Consider the following 20,384-nt stretch of genomic DNA (forward strand, 5'->3'; position numbering starts at 1 on the left):
TGACAGACAGACAGTTTAATTTTATGACAGATTTTTGTTTTATTAAATAAAGTATTATTAAACAATAATATAATTGGGATACCTAAATCATAAAGCAAGCAGGTGTTAGTTTAGACTCTATGAAAAAGTACTACATAAAAAATCAAGGTGGTCATCACTAAACAACGATTTTATATAAATGGAGTGGTATAAAATTTTTATATAGTTATTCAAATAATAAAATAATTAATGATATTTTATAACAACTGTATTTTTCATATCAATAGAAATAGTAACAATAATAACAGGAGCATATAAAACTATAAAGGCGTTTGATAATAAACATAAGACTGATATGAACAGTGTATTAAAAGATCGATCCAGAAGGTGAATAAAAACGTCTTATCAAATATCATTCAATAATATTTTGATAGACGTATGTTTTATTGCTACTATTACCTTTGATGTTCCGATGACATAAAATTGCTAAAACTCATCGTCACCCCATTAGTCTACAACAGAAACTCTTTCAAGACGTAGGTAAGGTATTGTTTTGTGTGTTATTAGTATTTATGTACAAAAATAGGTTTGAATGAATGGTTTTGTTAAGATGGAAGTTACTTTAAGACGAGCCTCTTACTATGTATATTATCTTAGTAGTATGAGGCGTTCCGCTTAACATGTCGTCCGCCTGAATGGAGCCACTTGGAGGTTTTTTTGTAATACAAATATCAGTTCTTGTTTTATTCTACATAACAAGTGCTATATTTTTTCATAACGACTGATAAAATTCATAGGATTTATTATTTTACTTTATAATATTTATGTATAACATCAGTTTCTTTCTTTTTAATTTTTCGGAATCATTGTAATGGACTCTTATACCATTCAAGTTGATTGGTAGAAATTGCTAATAGGTGATAAGATCGAGTTTTTAATCTTCTATTGACTATTTTGTTATGCAAATACATATTTAAGGAAATGAAGAGTAAATAAAAATCATAACTCCTAAAATGATAAGGAATAGGTATAAGAATGAACGAGGAATGAGGTCAGTAAATAATATATATGTATATTCAGTTATGATTCCTTTGGTTCACTAGCCATGACGTTGTATGAAACCTTATAATTTTATTTCACTTAAAAAAAGGTTTGTATACACAGCAACCGAAAAAAATGATTACTCTGGATCTGCCTGTCAATCTTGATGAACGTCAAATAGTTTTTCTGAACTGTAACATTTTATTTTATAGATAAGGAAAAACAAAAAATGAAAATCGTCCTGTTGGCGCTATTCGTGGCGGCTGTGGCTGCGTTCCCGGCTGAGAAGTCCAAGGAGTTGGAGCCATCGCCTATCGCTATCCCCGAGCTAATCTTGCCTGAAATTATTGAAGAACTGCCCAAACCTGAAGCCCAATTCGGAGAGATTTCAACGATGGAAACGTCCAGGTGGCGGTTAATACTCCCGAAGACCCCGGAATGCTGGCTACCCTGCAATCTTGGTTAAACATGGTGATCAACTACATCAGCAACGGTGGTCAAACCTCTGAACAAATTGTCTAAACGAATTTTTTTATGTGTATTTGTATGTGAATAATATTAACCATTTATATATAAAGCAAAAAATATTTTATTCTTAATTCCCTTATATTTAGGAGTTGCTCTTCTTAAAAACATCTAATATTTTAAGAGCGTTCAATGTAATAGTACATATATTTGTTTTCAATTCCTTCTTTCGTTGCTTATAACAAAACTCGTAAGAACCGAATAAGAGTAAATACCGAAACTTGGTTGTAATTAGAAATATTTTTGGTTCTCATTAAAAGTCTGTATAGACTCGAAAGTTTTATAGACCAAGTTGAATATATCGTTTACAGATTAGTGACTTGTAGATTCCCTCTATGAATTATTATTCAGCAAGCCAAGTGGCAATTACAGGTAGCCTGGCGACCGTCCAAAAACAATAAGAGCGGCTGTTACGAATTGTTTACACAATTTGTACATGTTGATGGTTGTTCAGCTAATTTAGAAAAGTGGTTTCTCATTGTGTTTTTGATTTTGCATTTTTATTCAACAATGTTCTATTCATTGTGCCGCCGAAGGCAACGAGAGTATGGAGGTATAAAAAACTGCTTGAAAATTTATTTTGTTAAGTAACCATTTAGATTTGTATGAGTTTAAGTAGAATTTTTTGGCTGATTTTTTTTATTATCGTAAAGTTTTTTTTGTAATTTTCTTATCATATTTGAATAACAATACTTTTTTCTCACTTATTCGAGCAAAAAGTATGTGATGATGAAATATTTTTATATTGTCTAATTTACATTTTTAAAACACAAAAAATTAAAATTGTTTGTAGAAGGGATTTCATGAATTTATTTATTACATTAAGTATAATGTTGGGGAGAGCTTGTTAGAGTTACGTTTAAATTAAAATCTTATTGCCTTGAGACGTGTCAAAACTCTTTAGAGCAATTTGTCCTAAATAAACAGGATTACTAACTTTTAAGTAGCAAGGACCGTTTCTCTGACAGAGAAAATTGATACTGAAACAATTACTCCGACAGTGGAGAAGTTTATTTTTATGTTGGCTAAGGTTAAAATATTTATAAGAAAATATATAAATATATAAAAAATGATAGTGTATGTATTTTTTTTGTCCATTTCTGTTGGGACAGCTTCTACGTATAAATATAAAATGTTACTTATAACAAGTTTGTCATGACTATTATTTCTATTTGTTGGGTAACCTCCGAAACACTTAATATTTAATATGTAGGTCTGATTCTAATAGATATTATCTACTTTTCCTATATTTTATTTTCAATATTAGCTTTTACAGGCACTTTAAGGATTAAATACTCGTTTTTAATTTAAAAGTTAAAATCTATAGCTAAAGAAAAAAAATATCAGCAATTCGTTTGCAGTTTTCATTTAAACTATGTAACCTCAAATCTCTTTTACTGAGTCAAATTAAATTCGTGAATCTAGGCTCTTCATACAAGGATTTGTCTCAAGAAACTTCAAGTGCTAAGAGTGAAGTTCCTATCTCAATGATCCTCGTTAGGAGTTTGTTGATCTCTGGACCTCAGTTTCTTAAGGAAATGTCTTACATTTTAAGCATATATAGCGATATATACGTATTTGCCGAAAATGGTTATGTGTATTAAATAAAAATATATATGATCATACGTTTAAGTAAAATTTAATATGATAACCGTAATACTACTATTATCTGTTTAAAGAACATCCATTTTTACATTGAAAATTATTGTTACAATGGAAATTTCAATTCCATTTATTTTTTGACAATAATTTAATTCAATGCAAGATTGATACAACGCTATTTATTATACTGTGTACAAATTTAATGTAAACTTTAAAGTTGTATAAAATGTTAGAACAATTCAGACATAAACAACCAATATCATGAACCATTTGCTACATCAAAGAGATGATGGAAAATAAGTGTTACGAAAATTGACTGAAAATCTCGTTGGAACTAGCGTCATTCACTTAAAGTATTTTTTGCCGAAGCTTCTACAAAGAAAAAATTAACGATCCTTTTCGACTCCATCCGAAGTTTATGAGTTGTCGTGAAAAATTTACTACTTCATAAATTAATAGATTCGAGCCATCGGAACTTGAGAGGAATTTAATAAGGGAGGTTTTAAGGAATATGTTGTGTGAGTTTAGTTAAACATTTAACATTGTTCGCATAAAGGGACCATGTTATTAATACATTGTCATATTAAAACGCTGTAAATGAAGCAAAATATTATTTATTAATTCAATTACACTTTGACCTTTCGCGTGTTACCAATTTTGTTGCTTCGTATTAATTAAAGCTTAAAGAACGGCCAAGTTGGCCCCAATAAAATAATTTTGCCAACTTTTCATTTATATTAAACTATAATGAATAAATTTTGAGAAGGTTTGTGAAAACAAATAGAAATAAAACAAGCTTCCAAAACGTGATTAGTTGATATTGCTTTTAGTAACATTTACGTTTACAAGGAGCGGCGTAGACCTTCTCTTACAAAAATACGTGAGATGGTATAGCTATTAATATAATCCTTATATTAAAATAAATTTATATAAATTCAACAAAGTTCAGAAAGTATAAGTGGATATAGCGGTCACTTTTTTTTTATTATTTTTTTAAATCACAAACACATCACGCACAACACGCGAGGGTTAACACGCGGGTCGATCGCGCCCCACTAATATTAATCTGATTTTAAACCGAAAACGGTTAGCTATTTTTAGTTTCTACAGTATCCAATCACATGTGGAACGGTTTTGCAAATGATATACAATACCCTATGTAAAATGTATTCAACTTGAGATACAAAAACATTCTCTCGTCTAAATATCGTTATTTTTTTTAAACAAGTATTATATAATGCCTTTTTGCACAAAAATTACCATTTAGGGTATCTTAAATGTCATTAAGATATTCTTTTTTATCTTTGTATATAAAATAAAAGATATTAAAGCTTTGTTCTCAATTCCCCTAACACATTAGTAAGGTGACACCCTTTTTCCTTACAGGTTTCTTTCAGCATTCAATTTCATAGTCATAAGAAATCAAAAGGCCTTGTTTTCAAAAGATGAGATTAATATAAAATTAATTAAATCATCATAATAATTGAGAATTTGCGTTTTATTCTTAATATTACAGGTATTATTATTATTTTTATTTGATGGATTTAACCTATAAATCATAAATATATTTCATATACAATAGACTCAATCTAGTGGACATTTATACTGATTTTCGACATTTAAAGTACCACTAAATACTCATTTAATGGCTATATAAATAGCATATACATCAATTTTGTTACACACTCGTTTTTTAAATTGAATAATTTCTAATAAACTATTTATTATTTTAATAATTCTAATAAACTATTTATTAATTATTAAGAAATAAATATTAAACAGACTGCATTGTTTCAAATTTAATATACGATGTATGCGGCACAAGAACTGCTTTTAGTTTAAAACTGTTCTAAGTTATGGGTGTCAGTAATGCGCAACTCGTCGTAGAGCAGCGTTGACGTAGTCGCGTAGCATGTTCGTAGGACGTCACGCGTAGACATTGTGTAGGCGGGTTTTTCTGCATTGCGCGAGTTTAAATAAGCTTTTTGATTTATTAAAAAAGCCATTGTCTATATAATTTGCAATATTTTTTTAAAGTCATATGAGATTATATTAATGCATTCCTTTATAAAAATATTCTTAATTATTTCTGTATAGTCGAGCGCTTTATGGAGCAAAAAATTTCTTTGTGCTCGAATGAAAAATAATATAACTATATATTTTTGAATTTTTATTAAATAGACCGTTTTCTCATAGCAGTTTTATTTGTATTAACGTCACCGATCGATATATAAACTTTTAAGCTATTTTGTGACCTAGAAATTACATCGCGTTACCGTACCGACCGCATTGTATTCGATCGAGTTAACTTTTTACTTTCACGAAACGTACAGTGAATCGATAGGCGGCCGTCGCGGTTGCAGCTTTACAATTATTGTGCCGCCTGTAGCGCGAATTTAGGGCAATGAGAGGCGGCGGCGGCCGACCCGGCCAGTTCGCTTCGCGCCGCGCGCCGGCCGCCCGTGTGCTACAGTGAAGACGCCACGCCGCCCCGTTGTCCCAGCGTCCCGTTTATCTAGCGCCCCGTTTATCTAACGCCCCGTTTCTCCGGCGTCCAGTTTCCCCAGCGTCCCACCGTCCCTGCCATGCGCGCCGCGCCACACTGACACACCAAGCCACACTGTTGCTCGCTGCATCGATTCCGACGCATGACTCCCGTGTAATCGTGAAGTGATAATGAGCGTGCGAAATGAGGACCCCAGTGGATGTCCTGACCTACTTCAATATTGTACATCGATCAAAGAAATTTACGTAATGTACGTTTTTTAATACGTACGATTGACCGGCGACCAAGGTATGTTAACCCGCTTATAAATTTATTATAAAGTAAACATGTTAAGCTAGCTGCCAACCGACACGTTAGCGTTTACCGACTCTCGTAAATTAAGGTTGACCATAACTCGCCCCGTGCGTCATTACCATGAACCGATCGAATGTAGTTTTTGTCGCTGCTTCAAATTTTAAATATAGCTTAGTAAATAAAAATATGATGTCAAATTTAATAAATAGAAATATTATATAGTTAATATATACCGGTGTTTTGTTTTCATTCTAAGATAATTTTTATGTTCTCGTTTCAATTTTATTAATCTATAGAACGGACCCTAACAGGGTAATTCTCACTTTGTAAGAACAAAAAACTGTAAGTTATGGTATGGGATATTGGTTTCCTTGCACAATATTACATGAATTTAGAATTTTCTCTTATCCAAACATAACTTTGCCGTCGGCAAAAACTTTGTCCGCCCGAAAACGTTCGTTTTAAAATTTTATTATAGAAATGTAGTAACATAATATTTTCATGTTACTTATACTTTGCGAGTAAAAAAAGATATTTTTTTTTAAATAAACATGCATTTAACTACACAGAGGAGTTGCCGAGTATGGTTGTTTTAAATTATTATTTGACATTTGTGAGTTATATACAAAAATCGGTACTACATATATATATATATATATATACATTCTTAGATTCTAAGTTGTTGAAGTCCTAAGTCCTAGACTTAGCTTAACGAGTGTCGTCTAATGACAGCAAACATGTACTGCCTTTATGTTATTAAAGTTTGTAAAACTGGTGTCGTAAGAGAGCGTGCGACCAACATTAAATATTTTCAAACATATATTAAAATAATATTGTATTCTTTAAAGATATCATATTTTTATTAGACTTTATTAGTCTCCTCAAATTAATTATTTCAGAATTTGTAGCATAAATAAACTTAAATGGGCTCTTTGAATCGATTACATAAAAAGGTTTTTTTATTTTTAAGTTGTTCTGTTGCTTTGCCGACTCCATCTTCCAGACCCCTAACACCATCTTTTTATCTCAATGATGTGCCAGCCCTTTCACTGTTCCGCAATCGTCGAAGCCGTCTGATAAGCTTCATGGCGTACATCTTCAATAAACTGCTATTTCCAGTTTTTCTGATATGCAAGTTTCAGACATGTTCTAGTCGTCTCTGATAAAAGGAATTCAATTTGGCGTAATCATGGATTTACGAAAACTTCAACTTGTTTTTTTCACGTGTATTTCAAATTCACTTATCGATTTTCAATTCCACCAAGAATCCGAAATACACAATAATGTTTTTTATCTCAATTTATACTAACAAATAGTAAAAGTCAATGAAAATTATTTTAGTAGGTGCCTGTCAAAATTATTATATGAGCATAAACATTTATGTGTCTAGCCGTATTTATTCTAGTCTTGATTTAAGAAAAAAAATTTTTCAAAAGAAAAACTTACCCCAGCTTTGCGTGTATGATACATAAAACCTGATTATATACGGACATTATTAAAGTTAACTTTTCTTGTTATTACTCCTCTAATTCCTTATTACAATTATTTTAATAATCGGATTAATTCAAATCAAATATTTCTTAATTTATTATATATTTGATTATTTATTATATGAGTTAAAATTTCTTAAGATTTTTGTGTATAATAACCTAGATAGGTAACAATTTACACATACAGAAACACTTCGAATAACGTTGATAGCATATTATTTTTGATTCTATCATGAATTTTCTTATTTAATTTCAGTAAAGTTACCTGTATTTTTAAGCAAATAAATTATTCTTGTGTCTGTTACGTAACGTAACGTTGTCTTTGATGTATTACCTTTCTTACACCTTATTTACTTTCATTTTTTACTACAGAATTATTCGTATTTGGAACGTGGTTATAAAAAAAAGTTTTTTAGAACACGAATTGTATAGAAATATAAAAAAAAGCAAATTAATATTATTTAAATGTGTTCAGAGCAATAAAATGTACGTAACATGTAAGCTTCAATTCATTTTAAAACAATCTTCACGTCACATTTAATGCTTTCTTTATACATTTAAAGCACGTTTTGTTTAAGGAATTAAGTTAATACTGTTCTAATTCACAGAGATCTAAGTAAAATGTTACTTTGATCTTGACAAATCTAGTCAAATAACTTATACTAGTGACTTGTATTCATTATATAACTATTAATGCAATATAAATTATAGTATGAAATAAAATAAATTAATATATATATATATATATATATATAATTTTATATACAAATAATATGTATATATTTACATAACTTTCTTAATATATACATATATAATGCAAGTCAAAGAAACCATTAGAATATACATAATTCATTTCAGAAGTATACTTCAAGCAAATTTTATGTATAAAATTTTATAACGTAAATTAATTCTAAACTCATAACAATGTGTATAATATGTTAAGAGAATATATGAATATACTATATAATACATGGAAGCGGAACATATCTTAACAGTTACAAGGCATTAACGTAAATCACGTCCGCCTCTGCACACTCCGAAGTCCGAACACCTGGGTTATAAGACGAGCGTTGATTCCTATCAGTGAAACCTGTTACTACACAGATTAAAACTATAATAAATACAGATAATTAATATATTTATAATCTAATTTAATTAGTTTTTCGGATTAAAATAGAAAAAAAAATTATAACTACAAAACCTATTTACTATTGTAATAATTGATTTCACAACGTAAAATATTTTATATATTCATAAAATAGTTTCAGTTTCCTTTTGCCTAATACTTAAATAGGTACGCTGAATTATGACTTGGATTCCGTACATATAATAAAACAGATAAAAGTTACACAAAGACTTGATGAAAATGAGAATAATACAAAGAAAATTAGCTCATATTATGTACGTGCATACAATTCATAATATAATAGAAATACATATTTTAATACGAACTAATTAAATTATAAGGTATTTCAGAAAAATTGCTGAATACATGTTCTCTTTAAAGACCACCTCCGATTTATTTATTCTTTTAGTTGTTTTAGAAACTCAGGTTTAAAATACTAAATCATAAAACTTTAATTGGCATAGAAAAAAAAAAATTGCAAAATTTAAGTTCAGTGCAACACGTTAGTTTTAAATCTGTTAAAATGAAATATGTGTGTATGAATATTGGTTTAAAATATAAGTGTACATTCGATAACAAAACAGATTTAAATATTTATTTTATACTATAGATAAAATTTGTATATATGTGTGTAACTAATATTAGTTCTTCTCTTGCTCTTCGTATGAATCACTTAATGTGCACAGCAAAAATGTCAATATAACTTGTTTTAACAACACTTTTGTTCATTTCTGTACCACCTGCTGGTTTTTATTTATAATACCTTGGTCCGTAACCTTGTTATCAAGCTGGAGGCTAAATTTTTTTTGAAAAATTCAATGTATCTACATATATTGAAGTGTCCAATTTTATCCCTATACAATTAAACAAATATATAACGGTCCAAATAGAAAACGAAAAAAAAAAAAAACAAAAATAACAACTTCATATTTTTTATATAAGTTTCAATATTGTTGATAAATTCAAAACAAATTATTCATAATTTATAACATATATTAAACTAATCAAAAATGTGTGTTTGAGATTTACTTAAAATTTAATCACTTCCGTAATTTTTCAGCAATGTAAACTTTAGTAACATAATATATTGAAAACAACAACCATGTATGCTATTAAACAGATGCAAGCGCAAAATGTATTAATATAATTTTCTTTCTATTCATCGACTTAATAATATGATGTCTATGAGTTTATGGATATAAATTTGTGTGGACATATAATTGTCATAGCAGCAGAACACTAAGGTGTACAGCAAATGTCGATATTATTTCAAAGGTCACAGTTGAAGTCCGTTCGAAATCATCGATCTCGTGCACGTTTTGATGAGAACTTGTGTCACGTCCGTAAAATCTTTGTATTATTGACTTTTTTTTTTATTAAGCAATTTATTTTAATTAGCCTTTATAATTAAAAAAAAATTAATATAATATTAGACATAATGTGAGATAGATATATATTGATAGTCCCACTTGTTTTAGCGTAGGTTACATATTTCTTTATATAACAATCAAGATAAGCTGACTAGTTTTTACCGACGACCTAATTCTTTTTTTGACTGTTTCATGTTGTTAAACTTGCATAAGGTTTTTTTTATATCTCTATACAAATATGGCGTAATTTAATTATATCATAACCTGTTAGTTTATGCTCGTATATAGAGATTGTGATGTTATTCAAAAATTGCGTGCTAAGTATAATGTGATTTGAATTTCATACACATACTTTCTGAATTAAAATAAATGAAAAAAGCAGTGTTCGACCAGAATACGTCATATTTTTTTGACCTATTTGGCGGTTTTTATTATATTGGGCAGAGTAATTACAGTTGACAACAAAACCAAATGAAAGTTCTAGTTGTTTAATAGATTATAGCTAGCTTGTCTGTTCCATAATTTATGTCCTAGTTTATGCGTACAAGGCATATACGGAAACATTTCAAATTCCTCTTTTATTTTATTCTACTTGTAATAAAAACTATTTGGAATTAAAAAAAAAAAGATTTATATTTCTATGACTGAACAAATCATAATTTTAATTATCATTTATAAATATGGAAGTAGGTTTTGAATTATAATATTATACTAGCTATTGTGATATTTTCAATTTATGTGTAATTTTTTGAAATATTGTATATTAATAAAAGTAAATAATATTTAAACGTATTTGCCTAAATATCTCTTATTACAACTGTTAGTGAAAGTCCTGTCAAAATTAATACTGTTGTGAAGAACAAACAGACAGTAAGACAGACCACCATATATATATATGTATATATTACAAACAGACACTACAATTCTATTTATTTGTATAGATTTATATCCAGCATTTGTTATTTCCGACACGTCTTCATTATCTCAGGGAAGTGCCTCATCCTGATTTGTTCGGAGTCCAAAGGGATTTTCCAATTTAATGCCGGGAGCATGTGATGTCTATAGTTCACAAATATATTGACCACGTATCGAAATAAATTGAGCTCGTGTGGAACATTCTTATAGTATACATAATTTATGTTAGCGTTCGCGGCAAATTATACATTTATAATGACAGGATTACGGGTTATAGATCAAGTACTGGTATAGATGTACTGATTTGATGATAATTTTTATTTTGTCCGAGCTGCTTATACAATATTAATTCGCAGTGTTTTAGTCTCAATAATAATGTGTGTGTAACCAACCGTTTAAAACAGGCCTAACAAATGACCTCGACATCATTAAATGTAAAAATATTTTTTTATTGTAGTTGACCCAACCTTTGACCTTTACTAAAAAAGGGACAGGAAACAGAAGAATTAATATCAGTCACTCTCCCTACATCATTTATAACCATTGTTTATTATTTTTTTCGGATTATTATCTAGAAAGGTGTTGCTACAGCCTGCCAGGGTTTTAAGAACAATGGCTTTATTTAGTATATGGCGTTGTAAACATTATGAATTTATTATTTAAAAATATTAATATATATATATATATATATATATAATATATATATATATATATATATATATATATATATATATATATGTAAGTTCTACAGCAGCTATGAATTATATGCACCTTACTTGTTTTTTTTTCTTAATTTTATTTAAAGTATAGAAAATTTCAAATTAATCTTAATTTACACTCTTTAAATGGGATAATACCATTTGTGTTACTAATAAAAATATAACTAAGATCGGAAACACTAAAACTAAGCCATCCTCCATCTCGGCGAGCTACCGAAAGAACCATTTGTACATATTTAAACAACGTGAAAAATATTCCGCACGAAAAGCGCCTTACGCGAAATCAAGAAGATTCCATCTAAATAATATATGAACGCTTCTGATACTGCGCAAGCAAGTTAATTTACGCAGCCTGAAAGAATTTAGTAAGGGATACAGTTAATGAATTAACCACGTTTAATATATATCGATATATCGATAGCTGTAATGTATTGTTGGGGCATTATCGGAATAGTTTATAATCAGTTATTAAAATAGACATATGTCATGTTATTTTGACATTGAAGCGTAATGAAGTACAAGTTTTATTTATTTAAAGGGCAAACATCCTAATCCTTTCATCCAACTAAGGTTTATTACAATAATATTTCAGATTTCAAATAAAAGAATTGTGTTAACTAATGCTCATGAATATTTAAATCAATTCCATTGTCGTCGTGTTTACTAGAGACCTGAATTGTGTCATAACAAATAAGATCAAAGCTGAGCCAATTTCATAAATTGGTTAGAACTCATTTATCAGAAATACTATAAATACATTTATCGACTTTCACATACAGTTCCGACTCGATGGGTTGCTGTAAGGGACGCCGTTGTAAGTCTAGAAGACAGTTTGACTGATATTCATATACTCTGGGAAATATTTTTTGTCTATGTTACGTATTTATGTTCCATAATTTTAGACACAGATATAAAGACAAGTAATCAAGTTCCTTATTAATATGCCTAGGCATTAGGAACTTAGTGTTCTGATAATATATATAAAAAATAAATTAATTAAAAAAAAGTCTAGTTTTTATGTCAGAGAATAACAAGCATTCGTCTTATCTTTTAAAAGAATATTATAAAAAAATTACAGAGCCTTTCTTTCCTTTTCATTACTCTGTAAAGATCAGAATTCGTGTCGAAATGAGTGAGTGAATCACCGTACTGAAACGTACAATGTACAAGTATCCGAGTAAATTGGTAAAAATAGATTTATTTAAACATGTTTTTCTATTTCTGAATCATGTTACAATAACTGATGCCAGCATACAATTGTATAACTTATAATATCAATGTTTTCAAATCAAATAATTCTTTAATCTACTCTATATTATCTTAAATGCTTAGTTTAAAAAACTTTGTAGATACAATATATATATCTATATATATTCAATACGTGTATTTTATGATATCGTTTATTATGTTATTTTAATTCACAAATAAGATATATAATCTATATTTTATGTAATATGTACGTCCATTCGTAACAAGTCGCTTGAATCATGCATAGAATACTAGAACTTTCCAAATTCAAAATTCAAACCCTATTGGACGCAGCTTTTTAGGTACAATTGAATGAGAACGAATGGACGGAGATGTGAAATATATAGTGCTTGGGAATAAAAGAGTGGTAAAAATAAAATAGCACCAGACATTTGTTGCTCCGAATGTGACGCACTTATTGTCCATTTAAATAAAAGCTGGGAAGTTTAAGAAAACATATACAGAGTTGTCAACGCTATCAGTTGTCAATAACCCAATTTATTTATGAATATCCATTTGTATCCCATAAAGCATAATATATTTTAATAAAGGTTATGAATTATCTATGTGGCAAAAGTCCAAATAGGTTCAGCCAGTTATAACGCTTTGAATAATATACAGTAATAAAAAATATGCCAGCTATAGATAATATTAAACTATAAGGTGCAAATATGTTAACGAAAATTTATTATTATATTCATAAATGAATGATCTGAGTATAAACAACTATTAATTAATTAATTTGACTTCAATGTGAAATATCTTTATTGCTGTAAAGGAAACCTCAACGAGACCACCGTTTGGTTCAGTTTCACGAATCAATTAACACGTTACTTCGCTAACTGCAAATATTAATTCAAAAGGGCTTGTGTACAAAAACCGGAAATGACAAGCGCAGGCCACGTCCAGAGTTGGTTACACTTGTAATTAAGTTTTTGCCGGATGTGGGTGTAACTTTTAATAATACCTTTTATTTTACAATAAAATAATATAAAGTCAGTTAAATATGTGCCTTAATATGTTTTATTAACATTTTTACTGTATTCTCATTAATTCGGTTTTTTGTATCGATTTTCAGTCTAAATTAATTATACTAATCGATAATTTTATTTAGATGGATTATATAAAGGTTTTTAAAAAGCATGGTCATTCAAGTGACGAGTTAAAAATCAACAACAATGTTGCCTTTGTGAACAGCTGATATGCACTCGATCGATGCTCCGAGTCGAGCACTTGTTGAACGAGCTGGTTTATGATGTAGAGCAATCTTTAAACATTATAATGGATGAAAATCATTGTATCGAGATTTTAACTTTCATTATTTCAACCGATGTTATTTTTTCTTTGTTCGCGATAAAATTCAATGGTTCAAGATTTTGCTTACTCTACATAAAAAAATATTCCTTTGTACATTACCTTTGTTATATGTTTTTATAAGTAATACGGTTTTAATAACGAAATATATATGACTAAAAACCATTTTGACAGCTGTTAGCGATTAATCAAGAGAAAATATAAATGAAACTGCTGTAGAATGGAATAAGTTGTTAAAAAAACTTTAAACTTAACGATAAAATTATAAAGTTTTCTTTATTTAATTAGTCACACTATCGGCGAATTTAATTCATTTGGGGGTTAACTGAATTCAATTTATAGAACGAGCCAATTTTCCACCCTAGCTAATGCTTAACAAGCGTAAGTCACTAGATTATACGAATTAGCTTATCTGTAGACCATGAAAATCTGCTGTAATCTGTAGCGGAGTTGCAAAAACCTTTTATATTCACATGCGACAGAGCGGTTTACTGATAGGTCTATGGTTTTTGACATATTTATCATATTTCAGTTTTGGAGAGCTATACTCCATTTCGTTTATCAACTACTTGTTGATATTTCGTTTTTATCAATGCTACAGGATTATAACAATAATGTAAACAGAATTTTTTCAAATTAGAATACTATACATATGTTATTTTTAATATATTTTAAGTATACATTAAGAAATATGTTTAAACAAATGTATGTTTTTTGCGAGTCTCGATAAAATATTTGCAATTATCTTCAATGGTCGTAGACGAATTAAAGATACATTGGCTTCCACACTTAGCGTCAAGCCAATCCTCTTTTGTGAGGATAACGTATTATTTAATTGTCTGAAAGCCATCTAGCCTTAGCTGCTGTCTGGCGTTTATCTGAAAGCCAATCAGAAGTGCCGTTTCTAATCGACTTTGAAATTTGATATCCGATGACATATATACATACATATGTATTTATATAATTTAGTACTCTCTTAGCTTTTGAACTAATAAATATAAACTTAGGTATAAAGTTGATAGTTACTATAACAAAACTACCCCTGTTTTTGACTATGTAGAATTTTTTTTTATATCATATATAAACCGTTAAAAAAATTATGACTATTAATCATACTTTTGAAAAATTTTTTAGTAATAACTCTGTATACTAACAAGCTCATTGTTAAAGTGAAGTTTGTGAGATTAGGATAAATATGAGTTATTAAATGCTCGTCCTGAACCATAATTCCCATCACAAAACTTTCAGATGGTCCGCAAGCCACATCTTCTTGACATACCATCTTAGATTCGTTCATTCATCCTTGCTATTCAACCTCCAAATACTGTTTTGTTAGACCATTGATTACCAAAGTTTACTGGGAAGTTTCACGAAAACACCCACAAGACTTTCCTTATGGACTATTTGTTTTTAGATAATCACAAAATCCAAGGGACCCCTTTTGTTCGGTCTGAGAAATAGCTCCGTTAGGAGAAGCTGTTTTGTATCATCTAGTGACTCATGTGTTTAGTACCTTGCGTTTAATTTACAGAGACACAAAAATTTTCTAGAAAAAGATAACAACGAAAACATAAAAAGAGTGTTATGACTTTCGTGATATGAAGTATTTCAGTGATATTCCAATTTAATGCTAGTAACCATCTGTTTAAAAACGTGTCACTTAAAAATATATAAGCATAATATAATATTATCCTCTTGTTGTAGTAGTGTTGTTTTTATCGTTTCGATTCTTATTCTCGATAAAGATTTAATACTATTCTTTTACTCTTTTGTTTTGGACTATATTTTCAAATATTTAATTCACAAATGGTACTTGACGAAAGGCATTATAGTATTATAGTTACATTAATATCGTATAACCTCTTAATGATGGCACATTGTCTGTACATTTCTAATGGCCTGAGTTCGTTGACTTATAATAGCTCTAGCGTTCTCTTGTTCTCCTGTCCCATTATCGTTTTTTACTTCATTCGTGATCTTAATGGCTGTAATCTTGAGAATAATATCCATTATAATCTAATAGATATAGGAGAATTGCAAAATATTATAATGAATCCATCCATCCTTATCGCTACAAATGTGTAATAAGAAATTGATCTTGTTAAGCGTTAATAAAGATATTTTTCTTTTAAATATATTCTGGATGATATTAATTCTATTTATTCATGTTTGGATATTTCTATAAATATACTCAAATGTATAATATACACTCAAAATGTTAGTAGGCTATCAATAAAACCCAGCTACTTTAACACAGCGATATAAAAAAGATAGCCAAAGACTGAATTACTATAAAAAAAATGTGGTTCACCTCTTTTGTGCACTTATATGTAATACTAATAATAACGTATTTTTATTTGTAATAGTGATAAAAAATTTCATCTGGATCCATTCTTAAGCAGCTTGTCCCAATCCTATAACATTAGTTAAAAGAAATTGATCCAGAAAACTACGCTAGGTAAAATTAGGTTAATGATATTCCGACATAACTAGTCGGTCCCTTCCGGATTCAATACTAGCAAATAAAAGTATTCGGATCTATTGGATCCAGAGGTTGTAACCGAATTTGGAACTTTCGGGACAATTTGTAAAAGGCTTTGTTTACGGTTTAAACAGTGTTCTAAGTGAAATTAATTTTGTATTCATTTTTACAGCTAAAATGTTGTTTGTAACAAATTATATTTTACATACTTTTACCACATATAAACATTTTCCAGTTTTATATTAATAAATATTAGAAAGGATAAAATGTAAGTAGGAGCTTAGTTTGATGATGAAACTCAGTGTTGAGATTCAAATTTTCGCAAAGCAGGTGATGCCGACAAATTCTATAAAATTAAGGGCCCTTTTAATTTAATTAATTTTAGGTACTGTTATGCTCTGTAAGTGGAGCATAATTTTTTTAATGTAAATTATAAGTGTTAAAAGAATATTCTTAAAAATCTCTGTGTATTAGGAAACTTCGTATTATTTTATAAAAAATTATAAAATCAAACTGTCACAACAGGACAGATAAATTTAAATTTACTAAGTAAATTGTACTAATGCGAGCGATAGTGTTCATTTACTATTAACGTTTACTTTTAAAGCCATAAATCATCCGTTTTCAACACAAACATTTGCATTTCCTTTGTTAAACCATCTTCAGTTAACGGATATACAATCGCTTCGCCTGTTAAAATATTTCTCATCTTTTGTTTATTTGTTAAAATATAATTTTCTTCATTACATACTAATAAAACATTTCAAATATATTTTTTTTCACTAATATTTTTCTTTCTCTGTTTATAATATATTGAAACGTATACAAAATATATATGTGGATTGTAGGTATGTGTATTTCTATCCGCGATATAAATACGAGCAGTTTGCCCATTCATTTAGCAAAACCTCACCGCAGACTTCATTAACTGAATACTTCTATCTTGATCACGAACCTGCTTTGTTAGTGTCTGCTATTTCCGACTTGAATTTCCTTCATAGTTTTTCACTCGTTACTTCTACTGTCTTAAGTGATATGTGCTGAAACTATGTTTTATAACTAAAAGATAAATATGTTTTCATTATGTGGGATATTAATTTATTTGGGGAAATTTTCTTTATATTATTTTTGATGTAGATTTGATTTTATTCCGTTTTAAGTTTAAGTATGAAGCCATAATTAGGAAAATTTTCAATTTTATTTAAATTGTAGTGATATTTCTTTCTTTACAGAATGAGATTGTTATAATACATAATATATTTTAAGACCAACCTGGATCGACTTCCGCCTGCAAGAAAAACTCCACAAGCAAATCCATATATTAAAGTTAGTTATGTCTTATTTATTATTATAAAATGGAATGTCGCGTTCTGTGAAGCATAGTATTTATGAAAAATTGCAAATATCTTGCAAAGCATATTTCTCGTTTCATTTTTGAAATTCAACAGGACTTTATTTCGTTATGTAAGGAACGTTCCCTCCGAATCGCTGACACATTTAAACATCGACGTCTTTGAGAAATTACCGACATATTAAAATAAACGATTTGAAATATAGTTTGATTTACGAATTCCTTTCGTTTTTTTTCGTTTTCTTACAATACATTTTGATTTTCAGTAGGTTTCTTCTTTCAAAAAAACGTAGGTTTTCAAATCAAGCTGCGAGTTCCATAAGAAATAAGGAACAAACGCTACGCGAACAAATAGGGGTTCATGCTAACATCACGTGGTCAACTATATCCTTGACCTACTATATCTATGGTTATGCGGCATGAAAAATTGATTTTACACCGACAAATTACTGTTTGAATGTGTTTTATAATTTTATGTGACGTGTTTTAATATAAACAAGTTACATAAAAAAATTTTTTGTAAATTGTATTTCATTGTATTATTATTTTTTATTTACTCGTTATTTAGTTTTTTTTTTGGCTAGGTTTTGTTCCGAGACTTCGTTCGCTTAAATGGTGATGAAAAAGTAGCCTTTAATGCTGACTGAATAAGGCTTATGACAGTGAAATTATTTAATAAAATTAGAGTTTCAGAATTATTCTATTCAGAGAGTCATATATATTTAAGTCTGTTCTGGTCTCGTCTGGACGAAATTGGAATATTCTTAAGCATTTGCGCAACAATTTATTTTTAAATTATTTCTTTAATATAAAAAAAAATGTTAATATAATATAATAAAATAAAAATATTTTTACATAAACTTCTTCATTGAAATAAATGTTCTATTCAAAAGCATAAAAATTCATACAAATAATAAAAAAAAAATCGCACAACTCTGACAAAATTCGTTTCCCATAGGAAATGTGTTCCCAGGAAAGTTGAATTACAAAACGGCATATTGCAAAACAAATGAAAATTGAAAAACAGAATGCAAAAGGAATATTCCTATACTTTAAAAGTACAGCAGGGGATATGTTGAATGTATCAGATTTAAGAAACAACTTTGGACGCTCAAACCATGCACAGGAATTGTAATTACAAATTTCAATGCATTCAACAAACTCACAAAATATAAAGCTAATAAGATATTTTCTTACAAATTTTATATTCATTAAAGTGTATACGATACGGAACTGTTCATAGTCATCAAAAGTTAGGATGGCTTGTGTTAGTTGCATGTTAAGCCTGATCACAAACACTGTTCTTTATTTGTGAATAGTTGCAGACACTATTACCTTTTAATCTTTTTACCAGTTGATGTATTAATGTGTTTATCTTTTGTAATGGATGATGGAAATGATAATGATAGTTGCTAAATAAAAACTGGGTAAAAACGAACGTCTCTCGTCCTAGAATGGTTCTGTATGTAGGTTTTTTTTTAACTTTTAGTTTTATTTTATATATGATGTAATCACATTAAGGTATAGTTTTTGACTTCGTCATCCGTCACAGTGTATGTTTGATAACAATATATATTAATCAAAACGGACTATTATCTGTGACTGCCTGAAATTTAAAGAAATTCGAAGCTATTTTGGATTACTTTCAACAAATACTTCGTTTAGACGACAATAAATCTAGGTTTGTGGTATAAAATATAAGCTGTACCTTTGCTCTTGCTCACAATAACTACTAACAAGCCGAAGAGTGATCGTTTTCTGAACAAACATTGATACTAACTGAAAGTATACGTCGATATGTTTGTATTATGAATTGTTATTGAGACTGCTTTAAAGAGTATTGGCTAGCCGCTGTAGTAATAGCTAGAGAAAGTACTATATTACCACTAACCTTTTTTACGTCAATTGTTTTCGTACGTCTATCGCGTGTTGCGTTACAGCCGGGTAAAGAGTAGGTGAAAACTCGGCCGGGTTTGTATTAACTGATTTATATTCTCATTTACTTATTCAGGGAACTCTGCAGTGTATGTGGGTTTATCATTGATTTAAACCAATAATATTGAGCTCAGTTTAGAAGAGAATAAAATATTTATATGGTTAAATATCGTGTCCATTTTGAATATTATTAAGTAAAGATTTAAGAGAGTTGTTTAATCCCCTCCGTCAGATAAGATACTTTTAAGATATGTAGTCTTTTTGTAATTCATATTTAATTTCATCAATAGTAAAAGAAACATTAAACTATATCCGTAAAATTTTAGTCGAAGGAAGGGTAATTCATCTCTGTCTATAATTAATTTGATATCTATTTATTCCGTTTTATGTCGTACCATATACATATTTAAAATATATTTTTTTACGATCCCGAGATAGCGCCACATTTGATTCCTTTTCTAAACACACATAAATTGTCCAAAAGGGC

At 29.1% G+C, this 20,384-nt stretch overlaps 1 protein-coding gene and 1 long non-coding RNA gene across 2 annotated transcripts in view; both read left to right on the top strand.

The window, feature by feature from the left end:
• Window positions 1–39: 39 nt before the first annotated feature.
• LOC133320313 (uncharacterized) lies at window positions 40–1,568 on the top strand. The gene is made up of 2 exons (XR_009753703.1): window positions 40–519; window positions 1,233–1,568. It is a non-coding gene; the product is annotated as an uncharacterized LOC133320313 (long non-coding RNA).
• Window positions 1,569–5,597: 4,029 nt separating this feature from the next.
• Window positions 5,598–20,384, top strand: part of LOC116772159 (sodium channel protein 60E-like) — an 87,430-nt gene continuing 72,643 nt past the window's right edge. The window contains exon 1 of the mRNA XM_032664233.2: window positions 5,598–5,941. The gene's annotated coding sequence lies outside the window, so the exon portion shown is untranslated. The remainder of the gene's footprint in view (window positions 5,942–20,384) is intronic.

The sequence above is a fragment of the Danaus plexippus genome (assembly GCF_018135715.1).
Source record: "Danaus plexippus chromosome 16 unlocalized genomic scaffold, MEX_DaPlex mxdp_31, whole genome shotgun sequence".
NCBI classification, from domain to species: Eukaryota; Metazoa; Arthropoda; class Insecta; order Lepidoptera; family Nymphalidae; genus Danaus; species Danaus plexippus.